We start from the raw sequence: 18,262 nt of genomic DNA, 5'->3' as shown, positions 1-18,262 counted from the left end.
TTATCTCATAATATTTATTTAGTTGGGACTGTGACAAATGATATTGAAGTACAGGACACTAAGAGCAGGTATAATCTGCATATCCAATGCCATCTGCAGAAAGATGTGGGCACAATCCTCATTCTGCCACTATCAAGTTGTATAACTTTGGGCAAGAAGCTGAACCTTTCTAAAGCTTTCCTCCAAAATCTGTTAAACAGGGAACATAACACTATCTTCCATAGGTTTTCCACAAGGTTTCATTGATGAAATGCATGTTAATGTGTCTCTGAACATTAACCATTAAAACAAATGTTTACTGGTAATCATTAGTAATGTATAACTATGCTATATATCACATATGGATATTTTAAAATGGAAATTGATTTATGTATCTTAAAAATTTCATACATGGGAACTGTACATCATTTCCATCCCTTTGCTCCCCCTCTACCTCCTCCCATGTTTCTCCTCTCATTCATGAACTCCTCCTTAATCATTCTTACATATGAATAAATAATGAGTTCACTTAGTATTGGTCCTATGTGTATATGCTTATGGATGCTCTCGGGAATGAATAACCTTGTCCCTAGAAAGGCTGATTTTAGTTCTGTAAGCATTAATTGCCTATATCACTTCATCTAGGGGTAGGGTCTGTAAGATGTCTTCCATCTGCACTGGCATGCCAACTAGTGTTGTTATTGTGTAGGTCTTGTTTAGGTGACCATGTTTGAGATTTAATGTTTATCATATATAGACAATGCTATCACACAACAGATACCCTGGTTCTTTGGATCTTACAGTCTTTCTGTCCCTTCTTCCATGATGTTCTCTGAGACTTAGGCATACGAGTTGCATTGTAGATATATCAGCTGGGGTTAGGCAACCCATGGCCATTTGTTCTCTGTATTTTGACTAGTTGTGGATTTCTGTAACAGTTTCCTTCTGCTGCTAGGAGAGCTTTCTTTAATGAGAAGTGAGAGCTACACTATGACTGTATTTAGAATTCAGTCAGAGATTATAATGGTTTAGGAAAGTGGAGGCAATAGATTTTCCTCTGGGGTTCATGACCCCAAAAGCCATAAGTAGTTGACTAGATTTACAGTACTACACATGAGTTCCTGCCTATTAAGTAGGCCTCAAATCAAATTAGACAGCTATTGGCTACTCCCAAGGCACAATTGCCACTATCTCACTAATTATTTTTATTTGTGAGTGGTTATCTGCTGGAGATAGCTTCTAGGTTAGAGATGTTTACTTGTGTCCACTTCTGCTCAGTGCTAGGACACCATCTGTTGTAGACCTGTGTCGATCCAGCTGGGTTTAGAAGGCCTTGTTTCCTTGGTATCCTTAGTCCCCTATGGCTCTTACAGTCTTTGTACCTACTCTTCACAAAGTTCCCTGAGCCTGAGGGGATGGAGTTCATCAAGTCATCCCATTAGAACCCAGTGTTACTGTGTCTCTTACTCTTTGCACACTGTCTGGAGATTGGTCTGTATATTTGTTCCCATCTTCTGCAGAAGGAAGCTGCTCTGATGATGGCTGGGCAAGGCACTGATCTGTGAGTATTGCAGAATGTCCTTAGGGCTCATTTTATGGCTATGCTCTTTTAGCAGAACAGTAATATTTGGTTTTCCCCTAAGTCCCTGGTCTATCTGGTCTCAGGTTCTTGGCTACTCGAGAAATGTCAGGTTCCATCTCAGGGAGTAGGCCTTACATCCAGTCAGGTATTGGTTGGTCACTCCCACAAGCTTTGTGTTGCTGATGTACTAGAACATCTTGGAGGCAGAGTATCATTGTAGATGGAAGACTGTGTAGCTGGCTTGGTGTTTAGCTTTCTTCTTGGCTAGCATGCAGAGTACCTTCTAGGACCATAAACACGAGTTTGTAGGGAGGAAGGTTCTACATAGGTACCAGCTCAACTTCTCTGTGTTCAGTGAGTTGTGTATGTGTTGTCTTCAGCTGTCAAGCCCTACTTAGGCATTGTTCTTAAATGATTCATAAAGATCATACTACCTTGTTACAAGTCTTGGTGAATCATCTCCCTGGAGTATGTAAACCTGTAAATGTGATAGTATATCTTTCCTAAAGTTATATTTACTGGTACCCCAAAGAGGTTCTAAGTTACTGCCTTCTGTAACCAAACAAGCCCTTTTAAAGCAGAGCACCATTTGCAGGGAAGAAGGCCAGAGATATATTAAGATGTAGCAGGCATAGTATGAAGTACCTCCAGAACCACATGAACTAGAACTAAAGACAGCTACTGAAAACCAATAGTTGCTGGCCCACAGTTAACAAGTAGGGACCTCGCCTTACTCTTCAGCAACACAAAAACATGGTGTCTCAGACATGTGAATTTGGGAGAGTTTGACTTCAGATGAGATAGCATCCCAGCTAAACTCTCAGTGCCCATGTGGACAAATCTGAGAGGAAATCCTACCTGAACTAGGTCTGAAAAAATGAAAGACAATGAATTTATGTTTTACTCCTCTGCATGTTGTAATTTGATATATAGCTATAAAAAATAAAAATAATTTTAAGTACCATATTATATGGAAGGATGTACCACATAATAGACTACATATATGCTTGCTTTGGTTAACCCAAAAATGAAAAAGTAGAGAATTATCCAAGGTACAGGGAGTGCATTTCCCTCTGTCATCACTGTCCTGAGGTAAGTAGGGCAGCCTCAAAGGTTCCAGGTGATTTTAGTTCCCAATTTACTTGAATAATCACATAATTACTTTTTACCCATTTTGTTATCAAGGTCATCCATGAAAAAATCCCTTTGCATCTTACCTGAAGTCACTCATTTGCGTGTGTGTGTGTCTGTGTGTGTGTGTCTGTGTGTGTGTGTGTGTGTGAGAGAGAGAGAGAGAGACAGAGAGACAGAGAGACAGAGAGAGACAGAGAGAGGGGGAGAGAGAGACAGACGGAGACAGAGGCAGATAGAGAGATAGACAGAGACAGAGATAGAGAGACAGAAAGAGACAAAGAGACAGACTAGGACACACACACAGAGACAGAGGCAGAGAGAGAGACAAAGAGAGACAGAGATAGAGAAGCAGAGGCAGAAAGACAGACAGACAGACAGACAGACAGAGACAGAGCAGGTCTGGTGCATCTATTTCACATGCAGAACTGACAGAGAAGTTGTGGTCATGGCCTGAGTGTACAACCGGCTTTTGAAGTTTGGCCTCATAATCGCGCCTAATCTCGAGAGTCAGGGATTTTCCATCCCACTGATGCTGCATAACCCCAAGAAAGAGGAGAATAAGTCTGGTCAACAATTAGTCATTTCTACCTCAAAGATGACAAACTAGTAATCACTACAGTGTGCTGCCAAATTGCTCCCCAACCTTGCTTTCCCGCTGAGCACTTTGTTTTGATGGTTTCAGAAAAGGCTAAATGTAATTGCAGAGGAGAGGCCTCACAATTTTGCAATGCCGATCCACTCACTCACAAGGCGATGCTCGGCTCTTCCAGGAATGGAGGCATGAAGGACTATCATGCTTGTTTTAATTATGGCAATTCATAATCAAACACCCTTTCCCCGGGGCTTTGCAAACAGGTACAGATGTATTCCTATCCATGCGTGTTCTCTATCTACAAACTTCACCTGTGGGAAGGGAGAGGATGAAAAGGTAGGATAAAGAGCCCTCCCTAAAACAGCCAGGCATTTCCTCAACCCTCATCCTCTTTCCTTTAGAGGATTATAGGAGAAGGTGTGGTTCGGAATCTCTGCTAGTTTTGCTTGAGGGATGTTGTTAGGTCTAAGCTTCAATGCCAGGAAAGGAGGAGAGTTCCACGAGGTTGCAGAGGATTCTGGGAATCACAGGCAAGTCCGACAATTTTACTCACCAACACTCAGGCCACTGGGCAGGCAGATGACTTCAGGCACCCAGATACATGCCAGCATATAAGGACTGCACACAGATAGGCACAGAAACACAATCCCTAACACACAGTCAATATACAGATAAGTGCATAAGCTTAAAGACAAACATAAACACACACACACACACACACACACATACACACAAAGGTGTGCAAGCCTTTGTGCGTGCCTGCACACTGCCTGCAAAGGTGAAAGCCTCTGATTTCAAGGTCATATTTATACAGAAGTACACAACATGAAAGTGAGTACCAGAAATAGCTATGTAGCAGATTACATCACTGTTTACATTTGCATTTTCTAGACATCCTCCAGTGTTAGCCATTTTATGCTGATTCAGTACCCTGTGTCCCCAAAGCCCAGCATAAGCAGTGTTTGCCCACGCCAAATATTCAATCCAATTCCATGTTGTCTAAACATAAACTGATCCTCTATTCCCAATAGATTCTTACCATAGCAAGAAAGGCCAGAGAGACATTTTCTATCTTTCCTTGAAAGAATGTTATCCAAAATGCCTCCTTTTAGCCAGGCATGGTGGTACATGCCCATGCAGGAGGAGCTCTGTGAGTTCAAGGTCAGCCTGGTCTATAGAATGAGTTTCAGGACAGCAAGAGTTACACACAAACAAAACAAAACAAAAACAAAACAGAAAAGCCCCTTTGTTGAGATTTCCCTGACGACTTCAAGAAGGGTTTTTGTAGAGATGTAGACAGGGCAAATTGATGGTTGGTGGAATAGCCACTCCATCAATGCTTGCTGGTGTCGGTGGTAATTTTTTGCTAGATTATTCATTGTTAGAAAAAGGGATGCTTGTTCTCAGGTTTACAGAATCTCCACCACTGAACAGTATTGATTGTTGCATTCTTTTCCTCTAAAACTGGAGCTTGGCTCCAAAGGCATTTTCCAAACATGTATTTTGCTAACTGTATATAACTCTGTGTGTCATTTCCTCCAGAAAACTTATTTCTAAAGTGGTATTTTTGTCTGAGCTCTGTGATGGTGAGAGCATCAGGACATGGGAGGAAAGTTTGCCTTCTGATAGGATTTTTTATTGTGTACCCAAAGTCCTGGGATGCTGGTAGCATCTTTTATAAAAAAGACTTAGAGCATCTTTTCAAATAATAAGCCCCTTCTTTCCTTCTGCTCCACACTCCCTCAGCAAGTAGCAATGTTTAGGACACCGTTGTTTTCCTTTTTTTTCCAAGAATTTCCCACAAGCAGCAGAATCCATTTCATTTACACCTAAACCAGCCCAGTTAAGGGTCCACTTCCCCTTTTGCCAAGGTCAATCTATGCCAATGAAAAGGTTGGTTTTTGTAACTTCTACTGGGGTACTATGGTGACAGCAGAGGATCCATGACCCTGTGTAATTACTCAGGGAGTACTGAATCTGTTGGTCAGAAAGCCAGGAATGTTGAAGGATCTGGCAGGATAAAAAAGAGAAGTGGGCCAGTCTCCCCTTTCCTGCCTTCTTTGTACCTCCCACTTCCAAGGGCAAGAGATGGACCCAAACTTCATTAAAATAGGGAATTGTTATTAGTCCAGAACACTGACAAACCAGACATGCCACACACACGGGAAGAACAAATAAGTTCTGAAAACAAGTTACAGTGCCCTCATCAGGATTCTGTAGAGGACTAGAACCAAGAAGTGTATGTGTGTATGTATGCATATATGAATGTGTGAAAGTTGGTGTTCACAATCAAAGACTGACTTAGTAGGCTGACTTACACAGTCTGAAGCTCAGTGTTGCCCCATAAAAGAGTCATAGAGCCAGAAAGACCAGCAGTGCTCTATTGGAGAATTTGAGAGCTTCAGAGCAAAGGAGACAGGAGATGTAGCCAGTCCTAGACTGAAGACTCTCTCTCTGGGTTTGCTGCTGGGAATCAGTTGTAGAAGGCTGGAGGAGCTGGAGCCCGTGAGCGATGGCAGCAAGAATAGTCACACACCTGTTCAGAAAGCAATCAAGTGTTCATGCACTGGCTACCTTCTACAGTTTATAATTGCTTCACCCAGGTCCTCAGCCTACTGGATCTGGCCCAGGTCTTTTCCCTTGGTTACCATCCCTCAATTGCATGCTGATCGTCTACAGAAAAGTCTCACAGACACACGCAGAAGTGTGTTTCACTTACCTCCAGGGCATTCTTGATAGCATCATGGGCAGCAATCAAAATCAACCATCACTAGTGGGTGCCTACTTTTTTTTCCCAGTGGGGCTCGTGATTTCATCCAGACATCCAATGTATTGATAAGATACAACTTACTGAAAACCAAGCAACCCAATACTCTCTGGAGTTTGTTGAGCTATGTTTTCACCATCACCGCTCTTTTGCATCTTAATCTAGGGTGTTCTTCCACAGCTCATGGGACTGATGCTCATGGGAGATCTGGGGTTGAAACTTGGCTGCCCCGTGTGGTCCTCTACTCATTTCCCTGATTCTTCACAGCAGCTCAAAGAGCTAACTTCAAGCTTGTTTTACAAATGGGGGGTTGCAGTGCTCAAGTTTATTCAGTGGCAAGTGACGGAAACCACAGCTCTGATCCTAGACAATCTGCCTCCAGAGCCTGGATGTTAAACCAACCATTATATTGGCTCCATGGCTTTTAGGGAATTTAGGTGACCAGGAAGCAGCAGTGGTAGAGCTGAGACTATTTCTCTACTCTTTCTTATTTCAGATTCCTGCTGTTTGGGGGAGCTCTTGGGCTGGAGGCTGGAGGCAGACTTCTCTGCCTGCTCCTTTGTGCTTCTGGTCCCCCCACCACTGCAGTTGCTTAGAAATCAACCTTGCTCCAAGGTCACACTCAGGACTTAAAGCCTTTAATTTCCTGCAAGTTGACATTTTACTGTTTCATAGTCCCTAAGCCTCCTACGGCTTTTAAAAGAGCGATTTCAGATATCCACTCCCCACAGCTCCAAGAACAATTCATTTCAATCTTGGGACATTGCCCAGAACTCAGGGAAACTAGCACGATGCTTTCAGCCCAGCTTTTCATTCTGTTGACAGGCATCAACTACTAGGTAAGAGGTAGGAAACTGAATATTCCAGATGATATTTTTATCAAGTGTTTTGTCCAGATAACAGATAATTTTTTATTCATATGAATGTTGTAGGGTCATGTAAACAGTGGGAAACTACGATGCATGATTTTTATCACTACTTAAATAATGTTAGAACAAATGCTGTCTAATCATAACAAAAAGTTGTTTGCTAAATCTAAAATAATTTTGATGAGCCCAGGAAAAAAATAATTACTTTTTTTTAACCAGAGAATGACTTCAAAAAATTAGTGTTAGAAAAGGATCCATAATAGTCTTTTGGCAGCCCAAAGATTTTATAAATTGATTTCCAAAGACAGCAGAAATATCTTCAGCAAATTAGTTTGAAATGAACAAAATTATAGCACTAACTGTTGATCAAAGGTATATAAGGGGTTTCTAGACTGAATAGTTATTTCCCATAATTGCTTAAATTCCTATCATTATTGATAGTATTTTTTAATTAGTTGAAATTAGCCAAATAAGAAGTTTAAAACTAAATTTAATGCTGGATATGAAGTCTGTAAACATTTGCAAAGTGATGCTTTTTTAAGCTAAGCACAGTTGTGAGGTGGGTCAATGGTTAAGAATCCAAGAGTTCAGTTCTCAGACCCCACATCAGGCAGGGGTCATAATCACCTGTGGCTCAGGGCCCAAGGGATCCGTCACCCTCATTTAGCTTCTGAGGGCACTGCACACATGTGTATAGACCTACACACAAATACAATTGTGTACACGTCATGTTAAAAACAAATACATAGTTGAGACCAGGCTGGAGAAACCCACAGAAACAGCTGACCTGAACAAGGGGGGAGCTCATGGACCCCAGACCAATAGCTGGGAAACCAGTATAGGAATGCTCCAGACCTCCTGATCATGGATGTCAGTTAGGGAGCCTGGACAATCAATAGGGCCTCTGGTAGTGGATCAGTATTTATCCCTAGTACATGAATGGATTTGGGAGCCCATTCCACATAGAGGAATACTTTCTCAGCCTAGACACATGGCGGGGGGGGGGAGGCTAGGCCCTGTTTCAAATGATATGACAGACTTTGAAGATCTCCCATGGAAGACTTCACCCTCCCTGGGGAGCAGAAAGGGGATGGGATAGGAAGTCAGTGGGGAGCAGGGGAGGAGGTGAGGGAGAGGGAACTGTAATTGACATGTAAAACAAGCTTGTTTCTAATTTAAAAAACAAACAAAAAACCCAAATAAATAACAGCTCATAATTCAAAATGAACAGCAAGCATAAAGATTCTTCTATGAAAAAATGTAAAGTTATTTGTGTGATGGTAAATTGTATAATTCATTTTCAAATTTAAATTCCTTTAAAACAATTGGAAAAAAACCTTCTTCAGGCCATCTCAAATATACTGTTATGGAATGCAATGCAAGGATGAAAGGAAGTCACATTTTGTGAACAATGTTTTTATTTTTTAGAAATCATATTAAAAGGTAGAAAGACCTTTATAATAAATAAGCAAGCTTACTTTGTGTGGTGGTTTGTGTCCCTTTCTTTCTATCTCTCTATCTCTGTCCCTCTCCCTCCCTCTCTCCCTTCAGATTAGCATGTAAAGCCCTCAGTTACTGCTTAGGCACCATGCCTGTCTGTATCCCACAATGATAATCATGAACCGACCACCTAAAACTATGAACAAGCTCCCAGTTTATTGCTTTCTTTTACAAGAGTTGCCTTGGTCATGCTGTTTCTTCACAGCAATAGAACACTAAGACATTTCCCAGTCTCTCATAATGCACAGCTATCTGCACAAACTAAATCTCACTTAGTCTGAGCCAGCCCTCAAACGGAGCTGCTCATTCATGGACTGTATTTTTGAGCAAAACAAATCCCTGACACATTACACTAGTCTCTAATCCTCTGTAATTTTCAATTTCATTGGAAAAGCTCCATAGGCTATTCCTGACAAAATTTCCCCAGATAATTGTTTTAGAATGATGTCCTTGCTCCAGCCCAAAGGAATGAACCTCTTTTGTTATGTGTGGTGTAAGCTGCTAACATCTTGGAATCATGATGCCCAAACTACTGGTAGAGAATAGAGAAACAAATACCTTTCGAATTGTACATTATTATCAGGAAGCGCAGAACAGACCCCACGATTTCAGTCATGATGGGAAAGGTTTACTACAAGGAAGAGCCTGGACTGGTACCGTAATGTTCTAACTAATAAAATTTTATAAAAACAACGCTTCCTCAATCAAGCTCAGACAGGATCATGACACAACTTTCGTTTGTGACATGCCATTTAAAATTTTTTCTAAAATCTTGCTATCCTGCAACTACCTGGCTTCAACATATTCCAGAACTCCAGTGACAAAAATTACCTTTTGTTTTAAAGGAGCATGTGCTTCCAGCTCCTTTAACATTATATTGTCACATTCCTTTTTCAATTCCATTTTCATGACAATAAGTGCAGATATATAATTCTCTTTTTTTTGCAAATGACAAAACAAACACTCCAAAAGGATGGGAAACCTGCCCAGAGCTAGCAAACTGGGGAGAAATAAACTCAGGTGAGTTTGCTTCCATAGTCCAGGCTTTTAGTTGGCTCTGCTCCCCCCTCCCCTTTACACATTGTTGGCTCTTCTCTACAGCTGCCTGAGCAAGGGATTAGTGTTTGAGGAGGGCTTGGGAGGAGTGCCATGGTAAGAACAGCTCCAAGCTGGTAGATAGAAGTGTTTGGCAAAGTACCTCCTGAATGCCCATCAACTCCGTGAGCTAGAAGACAGAGTAGAGTGTACAATGGAAAAACAGAGTGAGAACTTAGACCAGGGTTCAAATTCCATATCCACATGAGTACCTTGATGTCCTCTGTCTGCATCCAGGTAGTTGTACATAGGATGCTACTCCAACCAAGGTCCCATGCCACTATTGCTTTCTCCTTGCAAGTGTGAGCTCTGTGCTGTGGTCTACACTGGGTATCAGTGGGCTGTTATGAGATATTTGTTTACACTGTAAAGATGTGTTTCTACCTAAGGTGCCTTCTGGTTGGTTTAATGAAGAGCTACATGGCCAATAGCTAATCAGGAGAGATAGGTGGGACTTCTGGGTAGAGACAGGAAATTGGACATGAATCTAGACAAGCTAGAGATGTCAGCTAGATGGTGGAATTAGTAAGACACACAGAATGGCATAGAGGTAAAAGCCACAGGGTAGAACTAGATTAATAAAATTATGGGTTAGTTAAAGTTATAAGAGATAGTTAAAAACAAGCCTAAGCTAAAGGCCAAGCTTTCATAATTAATAATAAGTATCCATGTCATTATTTGGGAGCTAGCTGGCAGGACTCATCACAGTATACTTCAGCCTCTCTCCTAGTCCTATCGAAGTCAGGATGTCTTTTCAGTAGCTTCCCTCTTTGCAAGCTACCGTTCCCATCCTGACTTTTGGTCAGGACTGGAACTGTACTTGCCTTGTCCTGATCTCCCAACATGGACAGCACATTGTCCCTCGTGGGTCTGGTACCCTATTCTCAGACCTATAGCCCCTGTACCTGTAGCAGAAAATTGCTCCCCACCTGCCTGCAGTCCCAGCAAGTGGTGACTTGGCTATGGCTCCTCAGATCATTTCAGTGGTCTTACTGGGCTCCTTCTGGGTGTCAGTTCAAATCCCTTAGTTCACCTAGATTGACACAATAAGGCCCTCAGCCTGGATCATCATATTTCTCATAAGACACAGTGGTACAACTAAAACTAATAAGCACTTCCTTCACATCTTTTTTTTTCATTCAGTGTCTGTATTCTAAGAGGCAGTATCATGTTTTCTGAAGGCTTGTTTGGGGGAGTGTGAGGGGAAACTTGTTTGGGGGGAGTATATGGGGGTACTTGTTTTGGGGCAGTATAAGGGGAAACTTGTTTTGAGGAAAGGGGACTTGTTTTGGGGGGAATGTGAAGGTGCTTGTTTTGGAGGAGTATAAGTGGGGGACTTGTTTTGGGAGAGTATGAGGGAGATATGTTGACTTCACCATCCACTCTTACAGAGTAAATTCTGGATATGTTGGATTGAATACAGTTTTAGAACTAACTTTTCTTTTGAAAAGTTAGGAATTCTGATGGGGAAGTCCTGTGTATATGTCAATAAAGCATTGTTGGCCAATAGGGAAGCAAGATAGGTGGGACTAGGAGTCAAGGAGGACTCTAGGAAGGAGAAGCACAGGGAGTCACGATGTAGCTGCCATATGGATAAGAAGTCCGGACCCTTTCTCCAATGAGAAATACTTAGATGAACAATTATGGAGTAAATACTTAAGTCAGAGATAACCAGCAAACTGCCAACAGCTTCATAAGTAATACAGCATCCTGTGTGTTATTTGGGGACTGCAACTGTGGAAGAGCCCAGGCAGATGGTGGGGAAGACTTCGCTCTACAGGATTCTATTAGGGAAATGTATTAATTACTGCATCCTCAAAAACACTTTATGGTCATAAATTTTTAACATATTAAGAGTATGAAGAATAACACACTGAATTACCATATATGACTGGGGTTATGGCTCCATGGGTAAGAAAAGGATTGAATCACCAGAATCCAGGTAAGCATTGGACATGGTCAAGTGCCTGTTGCTCCAGTGCTGTGGGTCTTGGAAGTTCATTGGCCAGTCAGCCTAGCCAAAATGGCAAACGTTAGGTTCAGCTTCTCCATCTCAAGAGAATAAGACGGAGACCAAGAAAACAGGACACCTGACATCCTCCTCTGACCTCCATGGGAGTACACCATAAAAATAAAATAATACATAAGAGCTCTTCGACCCCAGACCGATGCGGGGAGGCCAGCATGGGACTGATCCAGACCCCCTGAATGTGAGAATCAGTGAGGAGGCCTAGGCAACCTATGGGGTCCTGAGCAGTGGATCAGTGTTTATCCCTCGAATACTAACAGACATCGTGTGTCCATAACACAAAGAGGGATGCTCTCTCAGTCTGGACTCTTAGGGGAGTGCCTGAACCCTACCCTGAGTGAAATGACAAACTCTAGATATCCCCTTATGTGGAAGGAATTGGCAATAGGGTGGGAGGATGGGGGGGATGGTGGGGGGTGCAGGAGGAGGCGAGGGAGAGGGAACTGGGATTGACATGTAAAACAAGCTATTTAAAATTAAAATAATAAAAAATATTTAAAAACGAAATAAAATAATAAATAATTAAAAAATGAAGTGCCATGGAGCCATCACTAACGTCATTGTGTCATTCCCAGCCTCTTTACTTTATCCAATCCTTATCTCCCATGGTCTATATGCTTCCCACATCAATTCTAGGTTTCTTATCACTTCTTTTCATGAATATTTTGTGACATGTGTTTAAGATAAGGATTACTTTAAAATAACTGTAATGCAATTGTTATACTTAAAAATTAACTGTTCAATATTATCAAGCACTTAGTTTTCTCTGATTGCTTCCAAAGATAACATTTGCCTGTAATTACTTTGTTCAGCTAAGGAGTCAAAATACACATTAAATGCTTCTAAAGTCGATCCTCATATGTGTCCCATTTTCTTCTTTTCTCTTTAAAAACTTTTTTTTTACTTTTGTTTATGTGCTATATGAGTCTTTACATGTATGTCTGGTGCCTGCAGAGGCCAGAAAAAGTTGTAAGATCTCCTGGAACTAGAGTTATAGGTGACTGTGAGTCACTTGACATGGGTGCTAGGAGCCAAGCTTGGGTCCTCTGGAAGAGCATCAAGCCCTCTTTACCACTGAGAACTCTCTCCACCTCCTGCTCATTCCTCTTTTCCTTTGGTTTTCTTCTAGTGAGGCAGGCGGCTTGACCCTTTAGGGTTCCCTGCCCCATGCTGAGTTTTTCTGTTTGTCTTTCTGTGATGTTCTTTGTCTCTTGAACTTTCTGAAAAATTCACAGAAAGGTCAGGAGGCCTTGCCAAGGATCATTCAATTTTTGTAAGAATATTTCATAGTATTTTATGTTTTCCTTAGCATGTTCTGAGGAAGCATAGAACTTATGGTCATTTACTATTTTCTAGTTTAATTTCTTCTGTAACTTCTAGGTAGTCTGCTCCGTCTATGCCTTACAAAATTTCCCGGTAATTTTTACCCCTAATGTTTTATTAACAGTTATTACTCAGGCCTTTTTTCTTTTTTTTTTTTTTTTGGTTTTTACGAGACAGGGTTTCTCTGTATTGTTTTGACTCAGGCCTTTTTTTCAATTTAACTAGTGATAGTTTAATTCTATTAACCCATCAAGTCATTTCAAAACACGCACACACACAAACACACACACACACACTCCAGTAAATAAGTACATAAACCTTTTACCAGTGAACTACTTGGTGATTCTGTGATATATTTCTATGGGAAAAAGCATGGTAAACACTTTGTTTGTGTCTTTTTGCTACCAGCTTCCTAAAATGACTAATGAGGTGTGTAAGAGTGTGCAAGTGTGTATGGCTTTGTGTGTTGGTGGTGGTGGTAGTGTGGGTTTTTTGATTATTTGCTTTTTGGGGTTTTTTTTTTTGGTGTATTTGAGGGAGAATGTTGCTTCAAACTCATGGAAACCTTCCTGCCCTGTCTTTCTGAGTACTTGGATTCCAGGCATGTGTCATCATTATATCTCATCTATTTTAGCATATTTAAATATCATTATAAACTCATGTGTTTTAACATATTCAATTCATTTCTTCATGGTGCATGCTAATCCTGCTCTATAGATATCATCCTTCAGACTTTAGGTAGCAATATGTAAACACAGACAGCAGAAAGGAAATCTCAGCGTGCTAACTGAAATCGTGAAAAATCTTAAACTAAATAAAGTAAAAACGGTCAGTTGGTAGAAATGTCATTAAGAAACAAAAGCAGTCAACAAGGGTTTGGATGTGACGGTTCAGCAAGTGCTGAGCTGGGGGAGGACTTGGAGTTCATCCTCAGCTTTGCCAGTGGTCATCAACAACAAACACTGAAAATTTAGAAGTCTAGAGAACACAGCTGAGAGCTGATCACACAGAGTGCCTCTCAGGATCCAAGGAGGTCTAATGAGTGAAGGCCAGGCCAGGCTGGGATTCAGAGAGGAAGGAGTGAATGATCCCAGGAGGGAAAGGGAGAGTAGGAGTCAGGAAGCTCAGCAGGGAGCCTGGAGGAGCAGCTTTTGAGTCCCCCACAGTGAACAAAGGTGAGTGAAAATAACCGGGCATCTCTACATGGACCAGATCTTTACAGTGTGTGCAGGAAGGTATACCCACTCTAGTTGCTTCGTGGTCCTCTCGGCCATGATTTCCTCTCAGGGATGTTCCCAGAACAAGAGAGGAGTAAAAAATGGGAGGAAGGTCTTAAGTTGAAGAATATAGTTTTTAGAGAAATTTTTTTCTCAAGGACATGAGAAAAAAAAAGTCTGTGGAGGTTTCCAGGGTCTACATTATCCCTGCAGATGGCCATCACTCCTGCAAACATTCCTATAGTCTTAAGCGGCTATCACAGTAAGTATTGCTTAACTATTATTATAAAGACATTTCCAACCATTCATTTTAAGGGAAGGTTTAATAAAAATAGAGGTTATAGAGTGAGAAAGAGCTTAAAGGTCATGTAGTTATAATTTTAAATGAAAATATTAAGTCAAAACTCTCATTCTATTAAAAAAAGTTGAGATTAAGATGAACAAATTCAACAGAGGCCACAAAGCTCTTCTGCCTCCTGGCAGAAGAATGAGTTTTAGTAATAAAATGCAGCAAGAAAAACAAACATAACTCATAGTCATTATTAACTTGCCTTGTAAGAGGCCTTTTCCATGTCTTGGGAAACTGGAGATTGTCTACCATACTTCCTTGTTGAACATGAATACCACATTCTGTAATCACTTCCCAGGCTAAATTTGTTCTCTCTCTCTCTCTCTCTCTCTCTCTCTCTCTCTCTCTCTCTCTCTCTCTCTCTCTCTCTCTCTCTCTCTCTCTATTTCTCTGTGTGTGTGTGTGTGTGTGTGTGTGTGTACAGGTGAATACACTAATGTAGAGACACCTTTGAAAGCCTTGGGTATTGCTTGTTACTCAGGAATGGTGCACATTTTGTTGTTTGTTTTAGATACAGTGTCTCCCTGGGCTGAAAGTCCCAACTTCATTATGCTTCCAGGTCGGCTTTAGCCCAAGACCAGCACTGTGATTACAAAAGAAAGTCACCATACTTGGCTTTTTGTTGTGGGGTTTTTGTGTGTGTGTTGTGGGGGGGCTAAACTCAGGTGCTCAAGATTGGAAGGCAAATACTTAAGACTGGGCTATTTCTCTACCCCATTTGTTCTTAAGGTAGGTTGACGATATAATTAGAAAATGTTGTGCAGGCAGTGGTGGGCTTACATGGACCAGATGATATGGCCTTGCATTGTGTGTTGGAAGTTAAAGTCATAAACATTGAATGTTCTGCTCAAACAGTGCCAAGATGCAAAATTGGAATGTCTCATTGTTCTTATTTTAATGTAAACAATAGTTTAAAGTGTCTCATGGCAATGATGTGCCTCAATAGCTAATAACTCTGAAGTCATTTTCATACATACAGAATTAGAATTGAGACAAGTAGCCCAGGCTGACCATTATGTAGACAAGGGTGATGAGCTTCTATTTCTCTCTATCTTCCACAAGCACACACCACCACTTGGGTTTATCCAGCCCTTTGACTCAAACTCAGGGCTTTGTGCATGCTAGGCATCATTCTACATTGAACTTCACCGCCAGCTGTATATTCATAGGAGATATGAGTGAGAAAACAGTAAAGGGATTGGGTCAATCAAGCTTGCCAACATTTAGCATGCCTCTGAAATCTTGAGTTATTATGTAACCACACAGCCCTTTCCCTTTTGAAACTGTTTGCTATTGGGAAAAATTGCTACTTTTTTGTCCTGGTTAAAGGTGGGGGCATGGAAAAATCTAACTGATCTGATTTAGATAGAGTTCCTGATTGTTTGAATGACCATCTCTCCTACTTTTGTGGAGGGAAGACAAATACACAGAAGGGTAGAATAAGGTGCTAATGGAGATGGTGGTTTGTGTGTGTGTGTGTGTGTGTGTGTCCTGAAATGTTGCTTTACCCAGAGATAAGGCTAATCATCCCAAAGAGAGAAACTGCTCCTTCATGACTCAGTGCTACAGTCATTTTTGTCCCCTTGCAGCACAGTTCCAAAAAAAAAAGTTAGACTTGCTATTCATGGCAAAAGTAGAACTGGCATTTAGATCATTATCAGAACAAATGCTCAATATACAAACTTTTGAACCATGAAACAAATAGCTCCCAGGTGGTCCATCCTAGAGGCAGCCAACTCTAGCATTCAGTGTGAAAGAAAAGGAATCCTTCCCACATAAGCTAGACTGTATCAGCATCATCTGTATTGTTTCCTTCTGCCCTCTTACCTTAGGGCTAGGCAATTCCCAGTTAGTAACTCTTATCGGGTATTTTTGGTGTGGCAATGTGTATGGTTTGAGGGTTGCATAAGGAAGAAAAGGGAGAAAATGTTTCCATTGCCCATATTACAGAGGTGGGATACAAGACTAGTGTAATCACTTTCTCCAATCTGGCTGAGCTTGCCGGTCCCTGGCCAACAATGCGTGTTGACTAATGCCCAGAACATGCACGTGAGTTCACTCCTCACAGGCTGGACTGCTACACTGTCAGCACAGTTCTTCAGGTGACCCACTGGGAAGAAGAAAACATCTCTGCGAAGCTGGGAGAGGACTCAGTAGGTAAAGTGCTCTGAGAAGCTGGGAGAGGGCTCAGTAGGTAAAGTGCTTGCCTTGTAAAACCTTATGTTAATAAAGTCAAGCATGGGGTGTGTACTTGTAGCCCCTGTTCTGTGCAAGTGGGGCTCACTAGCCAGCTGGTTAGCCTAACCCTAGGCCAGTGAGAGACTTTCATAAAACAAGGTGGAGAGAGCCTAAGGATTACATACAAAGTTGACCTCTGCCCTCTACACCCACATGTGTACACAAAGTACTCATGCCAGTACTAGACACCTATACACACACACACACACATATATATTTTAATCAGAGTTTCTTTACAACTTTAAATGACAGCTGTCTGTATAATTATGATATGATAAATCTTTTATGACACAGAAATAGATTCTAACAGAACAATATTTTACTGTGACAAACTGATGCCAACTGACTTATGGAATACTTATTATATATTATTGCTTTGAACAGTTACTTCTCCCTCCCCCCACCCCGGTCTTCCACACAGGAAAACAGATGCAACAAGGTGACTTGAGTTTGCAGAGAGACAATGCAGCACGCCTCAAATACAGCTCCATTTGATTGCATGCTTCATTTGCTTCCCCATATTTAAGGTGAGCCTTCCATACTTGGGTTTCTATTCCCCGACTCTCAAGCCTTTTTCTAATTGAGTGTGTGTGTTGGGGACGGTTGTACCATGGAAGGGAACTAGTATAGAGTGTCAGTGAAGTGGCCATCCGCTGTTCCTGATCCCTTAGGCTTATTGGCTCACCACGAGGGCTGACGTAGCCTTTGCCTTTGTCACTGCCATCACTTTAAAGGGAAAATAAACTGTCTCGTGGGGTGATACCAGAGCATATCCAGAAAGATCGGTTGCTGATTTTCAGAGGGATCTGGGTATTGGTAGATACCACTAGTTCCTATGAAATTACATAGCTATGCAACCTACTGCTACCTCTATCAGAATCAAATTGAGCTCCAAAGTTGCACAATGAAGACACCGAAACGTATTACTGCCAGCATTTTCTCCTTTTTCCTGCAGACTCTGAATATTTGTCTAAAAACCCAGCTGAAGGCAGGGGAGATGGATGGCCCTGCTGCCACAGACACCTGTTAGGAAGCCTGAAGACTTGAGTTTAAGCCCCAGAATGCACACAGAAAATCCACACACATACCATGGCACACACATGAAATAAATAAAGAAATGAACAATTTATTCTTAAAATCTGGTTAAATGTCAGCTGCACAGAGGACTTGTGAAGGCAGATCAGTTTCTGGAGTTCCTGTCCATGGTAGCTTGTGTCTTTCTGTTTCCTGGCTAGAAGATTTCCTTTATCCCATTATGAACAGTTTTCTCTTATTCCTACCATCTCTCATTTTCATCTGAAAGCAGGTTGCTGGTTGGTTCAGTGAAATTCATCAACCTCTGACTAAATCCAAATGAATTGCATACCTTAGGCATGTTTTAATGCAGGCTTCCAGAAGACCATGGCTTGACCCAAAACACCTTGTGTGTGTGTGTGTGTGTGTGTGTGTGTGTCTGTCTGTCTGTCTGTCTGTCTGTCTGTCTTCTCATCCCTCCCTTGGATGAAGAAATGTCATCTCTGAAAAGGAATACATTGGTCATACATCTTGAAGGATAAAATATTAAAATAAATAAAAATTAAAAACAAAA

General features: G+C 41.4%; 1 long non-coding RNA gene across 1 annotated transcript in view; it reads left to right on the top strand.

Annotated features, from left to right (window-relative positions):
• The window catches only part of LOC121143134, a 30,735-nt gene extending 12,946 nt beyond the window's left edge, over positions 1-17,789 (top strand). The window contains exons 3-4 of the long non-coding RNA XR_005880235.1: positions 17,096-17,201; positions 17,630-17,789. This is a non-coding gene — a long non-coding RNA (uncharacterized LOC121143134). The remainder of the gene's footprint in view (positions 1-17,095; positions 17,202-17,629) is intronic.
• Positions 17,790-18,262: the final 473 nt, after the last annotated feature.

Source organism: Mesocricetus auratus, unplaced genomic scaffold, assembly GCF_017639785.1.
Source record: "Mesocricetus auratus isolate SY011 unplaced genomic scaffold, BCM_Maur_2.0 Super-Scaffold_100011, whole genome shotgun sequence".
Taxonomy (NCBI): Eukaryota; Metazoa; Chordata; class Mammalia; order Rodentia; family Cricetidae; genus Mesocricetus; species Mesocricetus auratus.
The sequence above is the reverse complement of the archived record's forward strand: the minus strand, read 5'-3'. Positions and strand labels throughout refer to the sequence as shown.